Source organism: Numida meleagris, chromosome 1 (assembly GCF_002078875.1).
Source record: "Numida meleagris isolate 19003 breed g44 Domestic line chromosome 1, NumMel1.0, whole genome shotgun sequence".
In the NCBI taxonomy this organism is placed as follows: Eukaryota; Metazoa; Chordata; class Aves; order Galliformes; family Numididae; genus Numida; species Numida meleagris.
Genome location: NC_034409.1, coordinates 193,961,363 through 193,969,599, shown reverse-complemented (window position 1 = coordinate 193,969,599; position 8,237 = coordinate 193,961,363).

Genomic DNA, 8,237 nt, shown 5'->3' with positions numbered 1-8,237 from the left:
AGGCATTACCTCATATCAGTTTTGGCAGCACTGCTGTGGGATCCCAAGGCCAGATGTACAATCTCTCGGTTCGTGAGAGATGGATGCTACCTGCAAGGATTGTTCTGGCAATTTTGGATCTCTATCACAGGTCATTGGTCATTTAGATGAAGGGCCAGACTACCCAATCTCTACCCAATCTTTTCAACGGTTTTGGTGACTCATGTCCAGCTCCAACCCCGGTAACCCATCTTGGGAAGTCAGCAACGTGATTTACGGTTTTCCCGTGGAGATATCTTGGCCAAGGTCGTGACTGCTGGGAGCTGCAGACCCTCCGCAGCACGTACATGGGACGTTTGCCCACCACGGAGCTGGATCAAATGACTTCATGAAGGTCACCGGGCACGGATGGCGCGCTGCCCTGCCCCATGTCACGTCTGGGCTCTGACATCAGCAGGACACGGATTGCCCCGTTCCATCTGCGTAACTCCTCCAGACGTGCTAGAAGCAGGCTGGACACGGATCAAGGTGTCTGTTCGTGATTTAATGCTGATGCTCCTGCCGCAGGACGGGAGCTGGAACCTCAGCACATTGCTCCGCTGCCCTGCATCGAAAAGTCTGCAGCCTTACAGATGTCGTAGAAACACGCAGGAAGATAAAAAGAAATAAGACCTGAATTTGGCCTATTTAGGTGGTAGGGAGCACTCGCCTACATGGGACATCCCGGTGGGATTCCAGACCTGGGATGTAATATCTCATGGTTCTCTTTTTGTGCACAAACGTGAGGAGGTCAGAGGACTCCCTGTGAAGGCTGTTTTGGGGTTTGACCCTTCCTCCATCCTCAGTCCTCCTACCATGGCCATCACCACCGCTGTTCTGCAGAAGATGGCGGTTGTGCAGCTGGGAGTGGAGAGAGACGGAGGCAGGAATGAACCCAACCATGGCAGTGGGATTGCAGGGTCTTCATTCTCAGCAATGAAAGCTGGGCAGGAGCTGGGTCTGAAATAGCAGAATCATAGCATCGTAAAATCATAGAATGTCTTAGATTGAAAGGGGCCTTAAGGACCATCCAGTTCCAACCCTACTTAGCACGATCCCAGATGCAAGCCCACAGAATCCCAAAATCACCACATGGCTGACGTTGGAAGGGACCTCTGTGTCCATCTGGTTCAGCTCCTGCTTGATCAGGGACACCCAGCACTGGGTGCCCAGGACCATGCCTAGGTTTATCCAAGCAGGACCTAGTCCTGGAAGGCAACAAGAGCGGATCCTTCCTAAAAGAGGGGAGGAAGCTGTTGGGCTGGCAGTGTCACAGATTAGTGACATCACAGAGTTCACCCTTGAGAGAAGACCCTCAAAGGCACTGAGAAACATGGTCAGTGGGGGTGGGTTAGGGTTGAACTTGATTATCTTAGTAGTCTTTTCCGACTTCAGTGATTCTAAAGCACAGATCCACTGCCTCACCAGGTGTCCTCAGACACTATGAGTGGAGACACCCGGACAAGAGGTATGTCCAAAACGTAGTGTCACCTCCCTAGCCCTGGCCTCTGGTAGAGAACATGCCATTGGACAACCACGTTTCACAGCAGCTTCTGCCGTGCATTTGTCTCTCTTCTCTTTTGAACTCGTTGGCCATTTCAAGAGGTTGTGGTGCCTGTTCCAGCCCATGCGCTGAACCTCACCATCCCAGTCCTGTCAGAATCTTCCCCTTCCCAGGGCAGAGAAGCCTCATCTTCCACTAACCACCTCAAATCCACCCTTCCAGACCTCCTGACCAAAACAATCTGTCACACAACCCCAGTTCAGAATGGTCCCATTTGTGCTGAGGAGGTGTATGGGTGAATGCTCAGATCTGGGCACAAGCCATGCTGCCTCTGGTTGTGCAAGCAATTGCCCCATTGACAAGAGGAGGAAGAGTACACTGATGCACTCAGCGGGCAAAGCTCCCAAGCAAGCTGTCCACAGAAATGCCCCATGGGTCTTTTCCAACCTAAATGTGTCCATGCATCTGGTGCAAGCCGTGCATATAGGAGGAACATTTAGGGACTGAAGAAAAAAATGTCGAGGAGAAGGACTGAAGGTGGACAAAGAGAGGGATGAAGGTGGTTTGGGGAGGAACAAATGTGCAAAAACCAAGAAACAAGGGAAGCTAGCTGCTTCCAGAGAGATGGTGGGACCTGGGGCTGGCCATGCAGGGAGTGTGTGGGCTACCAGATGAGGGACCACCCAACCTATATGACACCCTTCTCGCAGGGACACTCTGGGGTTGGGTTATATGTTATTCCATCCTGAATTTTCTGCAGGCTCCAAGTCTCTCCTGGGGCAGCTTTGGACATGGTGGCTTGCACTTCACCCTTCAACACGAGTGGTGCTGTCCAGTGCCTTCCCATGCCATCAACCCAACCTGGCCAACCCCCACATCCAACTTCCATCCCTGTCAAGAACCCATTCCATTTCCAATGGGCTCCAAGCCATTCAGATCCCCTTCAGGGACCTCTGCAAACCCCAGCTCTCCATTAGGATGGCTCAAGCTTCATCCCAAAGCTCCACCCCCAAACTGAAAGGGTTCTGCAGTCAACGCAGAGCTCTTTGCCCCGGTCCCTCTATGGCCACTGCTTTCCCATTTTGGACACCAAATGCAGCTCGGAGGCAGGTGGTGAGAGGCAGGGTGATGTTTGTTCTGCTGACCCTCTCTCTCTGTCCAGTGGGTCCACTGGGGTTGTTTTCACTGTTGATGCAGCCTTGTTTTTGCCAAGGGAGGCAAAAAGGAGCATCAGGGCCAAACAATCCCTCTTACTTCATTTTCAACTGTTTTCAAAGCCCCTGATCAGAAAACCCAGATGGTGCTAAATGTCCATGAACAACCTTTAAACAGTGGGTTATTGTTGTGCTCATTGAATTAGATAATTGCGATGGGCCTGAACTAATTAATTTCTAACCCCCTTTCCCCCCCCCCCCCAAAAAAAAAAAAAAGCACTGAATCATGGTCTGTTGGCAGTGCTGGTGAGAAGGGCTTGTAGGCAGTTTCCTTTGGATTTACAGGCAGGATTCTGCCCAGCTCCCACAGGCAAAAAATGAGAGAGAAAGGAGAGAGACCAAGCGACCATCCTGCCACGGAGGGGCGGCCAGAGAGCATGTATGCGTTGCATCGTGCAGGCAGGAGGACTGTGAGCACCATGGAGTGCTCCTGCATCTCTCCACATCATTGGTCCCTTCTGCCCCATTGCCCAGAGCCCTTTGGAAATCCCATGATGGTGTTGGATCATGCATAGGGCATGGGGACAAGAGGAGGAGTATAGATATGGAGGTATAAAGGTATACAGATATAGGGGTATAGAGGTACATAAATATAGGGATATAGAGGTATAGAGATATAGGGGACCAGAGGTATATAGACATAGGGATATAGAGGTATATAGATATAGAGGTATAGAGATATATAGATATAGAGGTATAAAGATATAGAGATATAGAGATATATAGACATAGAAGTATCTATGTGTATAGTAATATAGGTCTACAGATACCTAGATATAGAGGTCTATAAGTATATAAGCATAGAGGTATAAAAGTATATAAGCATATAATCTATAGGCATAGAGGTACATAAGCTGTGATTCTGCCAAAGGACCCCCAGAATGAGATCTCATCTCACTGCTGACATTTCCTTCCCTCCCAACCCCTTCTGGCACTCCCAGCATTTCCCTGTTTTTCTCATCACTACTTTCTCATGGCCCACCTTCTCAGCAGCCATGGCCTATTCCCAGTGTCCGCGTGGTCCCGCTGTGCTGGCAAAGCCTTCCTCCCTCCTGGTTGTGCCTCCTGTTCTGGGGGTGTTGGGATGGGGCCAGGGGCAGGGAAACGTGATCCCACTGCCCCAGCAGCTCTGCTGGGTTGTTCGGTACATCCCGAGCTGCCCTCGCTTCCAAAAAGGTGCAAAAAGTGGGGAAAAGAGTGATTACAGACACGTTCCTATGTGAGGAGAGACAGGAAATATGAGGAGTGTTTAGTCTGGAGAGGAGACGGGTCCGTGGAAGCAGGAGAACAGCCTGTGAGCTCTGCTGGGAAAGAAAGGGATGTGCTGGGCAGCAGGGATGGGGGCAGTGCTCACCCAGCACAGCACAGGGGTCTCTGCCCTATGATGTGAGCACGGTTGTAAGAGAAATCCCACCACTTTGGGGTTGGCGACACAGTCCCACTCAATGGGAGATGCGGTGGGCACAGTTTTAAGAGAAATCTCATCAATTTGGGGATGGCTGTACGATCCCAATCAATGGGAGATGCTTCACCTATGAGCTGACGCTCCAACCAAAGCCGTGGACTTGCTATCAGAGTTTTGCAACAGCACCAAACCCTCTTCTCTTTGATTCCCATCCCCCTTTGCAGCACCCCAAGGGATCAGGATGTGTCTCCAGCCTTGGTGAGATGCAGGGCTCAGGAAGACGTGGCCAGGATGTGGATGTTGGCTTCCCCTCTTCTCCCGTGCAGGGTTTCGTGCAGATTAAGGTGAAAGTAGATATTTTGCATGATTGAAAATCCGATGCAATGGAAAACAGCAGGAGCCAAGGAAGTGAGCGTAGCTGGCAATTATATAGACATATAGTTGGGCGAAGTGTTTTGACTAACCTGATAATAGAGCATGAAATAGCATGACTCTGACGTAAAAAAACCCTGAGACCCCGGAGGGAGAGCCAAGATTTCTGGTGGGGACTTGCCATCCACACCAGAGTGATGCGGGTTGGATGGACCCCAGGAGGTGGCTGGTCCAGCCCTGGCTCCAAGCAGGGACAGCTTTGAGGTTACACCAGGTTGTTCAGGGCTGTGTCCAGGCAGCGGCTGAGCTCCTCCAGAGATGGAGACACCCCCCTGCTTCTCTCAGTCCCTGTTCCAGTGTTTGATCAGCCTGAAGGGGAAAACAATTTCGGCGTGACATCCAGCCTGGCATTGCTGTCTGGTATAGGGGACCCAAACTGGACCCAGTGCCCAAATACGCTCTGCAAAAAACAAGAGTGGCCATGGGAGAAGTGATATTGCACGCAGAACAGACCACAGCAAGAGAGAGGGGGCTGCGGGAAGGCCAGCAGGAGATATGGGTCCTGCAGAGGAAACATCAGGAGATATGGGCTCTGCAGAACAAAACCTTGCAACTGTGTCAGTGTTTGCACATCTATGAGCAAGGAGGACCCTCAGTTTGATGTAGGGTTGATGTATGGTTTGGGAAGGACAGGGCTCTCCATGACCTCCCCGTGTAACCCTGCTGATGTCCTCTGCTCTGTCCCACCTTCCCCAGGAGGAACAAGGCCACATTTCTCTTGGTTTTCCCACATGGAGGAAGCAGAGCCAGCCTGGACCTTGGCTGGTGTGGGTTAAACCTGTGAGCAGAAAGCCAGCAGCCACTGGTTCATCAAGTCCAATCATTGACCCATCCCACCACGACCCACACATAGAATCATAGAATCATTGAGGTTGGAAAAGACCTCCAAGATCCCCAAGCCCAACCCCAACCCATCCCCACTGACCACGTTCCTCAATGCCACATCTCCATGGTTCTGGAACACCTCTAGGGATGATGACCACCTCCCTGGGCAGCCTGTACCAGTGCATTATCAGAAATGCAAAATGAGTCACCAGCAGCCAACCTGTCCCACGGCAGGACTGCAAACCCCTGAAGGAGCTGTAAGGAAGATGGTCTGACTGTAAAGAAAGGGTGCAAAAGTGCCAAGATGTTCTGGGATAAGAGGTGCAAATGCAAGCACCTGGCTCCATGCAGCAGAAGACTGCACATGGGGAAGGTCCCCCACCCCCTGACCTCAACTTAAAGTGAGGTTGGTGTCCACGTGGTTGAGGCTGCAAAGGAAGGGGGTGTTGGGACCTGTGAGATGTCCCCTGCAGACCCCAAAGCACAACACAAGCACAAATCCCCTCCAGAAAGACTGACCCTAAAACCAACCCCATCTCCATGATCCGGATGGAAGGGGCTGGCTCCTGCACAGTGACGTGAGGAGGAGGAGAAGGAGGGGGAGAGGGAGGCGATGTGAGGTGCAAGCTGTGAAGCAGCTACTGCTGATCCAATTAAAAGTGCTAATCCCCAGCAGTGCCCCTGCAGGGAAAGCAGCCTCAGAGAGGACCCTGCAGGAAGGCACGGTCATTAAGGCACGGTCATTAGGGCATGGTCCTGGGGTGCCAGGTCTGATGTGTCACTGACACTACTGCAGGAGATCATCCACCGCCACAATCACCCCCACCCAACGTCCTCCTCCATCACATCTCCAGGCAGTGCTACATGCAGAAGCCATCACCAACCCGCATGGCTCTGTGCACATCCCCAGTGCTCCTCTGGGATGTTTCTTGAGGGAGAAATGTGGGGAAATCAAAGATGGAGGGTCCAAATAAAGAGAAAGACAAGTGGGGAAGAATCAATGAATGGGAAAGAGTGAGTGGAGAAGGGTAGGTAGGGAAGGGCAGATGGATGGATGGATGGATGGATGGATGGATGGATGGAGAAGAGTGAGTGGAGAAGGGTGGATGGATGAGGAAGGACAAATGGATGCACAGATGGATGGGCAGATGGAGAAGGGTTGGTAGATGGGAAAGGATGGATGGACTGAGGAAGGAGGAAACGTAGATGGACACAGAACGGTAGATGGATGGAGAAGGGTGGATGCAGAAACATGAGGAACTCACCTAAGAAACCCATGGGCGCAGTCATCTGGAGGGAGAGCTGAGCCCACCTCCAGCCCCATGTTGGCCAGCAGATAGGTAAGAGCCCTTCCTGCCTCATGTAGGAAGCAGAGGGGATGCTTTGGGGTCTCCTTGGGTGCAGAGAAGCTGGTCTGTGCCAGATGTGTCTGCATCCCTCAGGTCCCACCAGTGCTGCTCCAGCACCATTCCTCCAACCAAACCACCCAAAAAACATTGGTGAGGCCCTGGCCAGGCTGCGAGGAGCCAGCAGCTGAGACTGGGGCTTGGCAAGCTGTGGGCTCCTCCAGCTCCACCCTTCAGTCTGTGCTGCCACATTGAGTGAGGGGAACAGCAGCCAACGCAGGAATGTTTTATTGTTCAGTATAAAATTTATGGGGTGTCTTTTATGACAGCGTCCCAACGCTGGGCTGCAGTGAAGGGATAACTGAGAGTCTGACTCGCAACAACAGAGAGTGGGTAGTGGCACGAAGCCTGATGGCAGGGGAGCAGCTGACAGCGGAGAAGATGGGATGCCACTGGTAGGCAGCCAGGGGCAGGGGATGCGATGGGTCTGGGGGACAAGGAAAATTCTGGGAGGATGGGACATTCACACCATGCAAACGGCATCCCTGGGGAATTCCAGGTCCTCCTTTTGTGGTGGGTACACGTGGCACCATGCCTAGGACCAAGTGCAAGCACAGCGACAGGCGCAGAGTGCACTCAGTCCATCCTGGAGCCATTGCACCAGTGCGTTGGCCTATGCCATGTCAGCTGGGCTTCTATAGAAGGGACCAAGTGGCAGCAGCATTTCTTGGTGGGAACTGTATTGGGATGGAGATGTTTCTCCATCACCATCCCCAGTCCACATCATCATCATTCCCATCTTCTCCATCACCCCCATCCCCAACTCAATCTCACATCTCCATGAAACCTCCCTCCAAAGACATTCCTTGCTACACAGCACTGTTAGTCTCTAAATCCACCTTCCCAAGGCAGAGCTCACCAGAGATCCAGGGTGATTCTGCATTGGCCAGGATGATGCAGCCCTACGGTCACCCTTAACACCGTGTTCTTTTAGAAGAAGTACAACACACCATGCTCCAGGCAGAAATTACTCAATGAGGATCGAAGAGACCTGGTCCCAGGCAGGTTCCTCTCTCACAGGTGACATTTCTGCTGGCCATGGAGCAGCCGGTCTCAATCTCTACCTGTCACCCAGCTGGGAACCTGATTTCCACCCCAGAGGTGGGCTCAGGAGCCTACATGAGGCTCAGTACCATAGAGATATCCATAGGAAACCTCATCTGAGCTGCACAGGGCAGGGTTTGTGTGGTGTCCCCCAGGAATGAACTCGTTCCAAGGAACCCAGCTGAGCATCCTCATTTCCAACGCCTGCTTCTTCCGGTAAATGAGCGTAAATTGTCCCTCAGCTCAGCTTCAGTTAGAAGCACACAAGCGTGAGTTAATGAGGCTGACGAGTGAGGGGTCAGGCTGTGCTGGGACTGGCAGCATCCTCCCTTGGCAGCGCTGAGTGGGACAGTGCCTTCACCCCAGGGATGTAGCTCAGAGCATCGGGC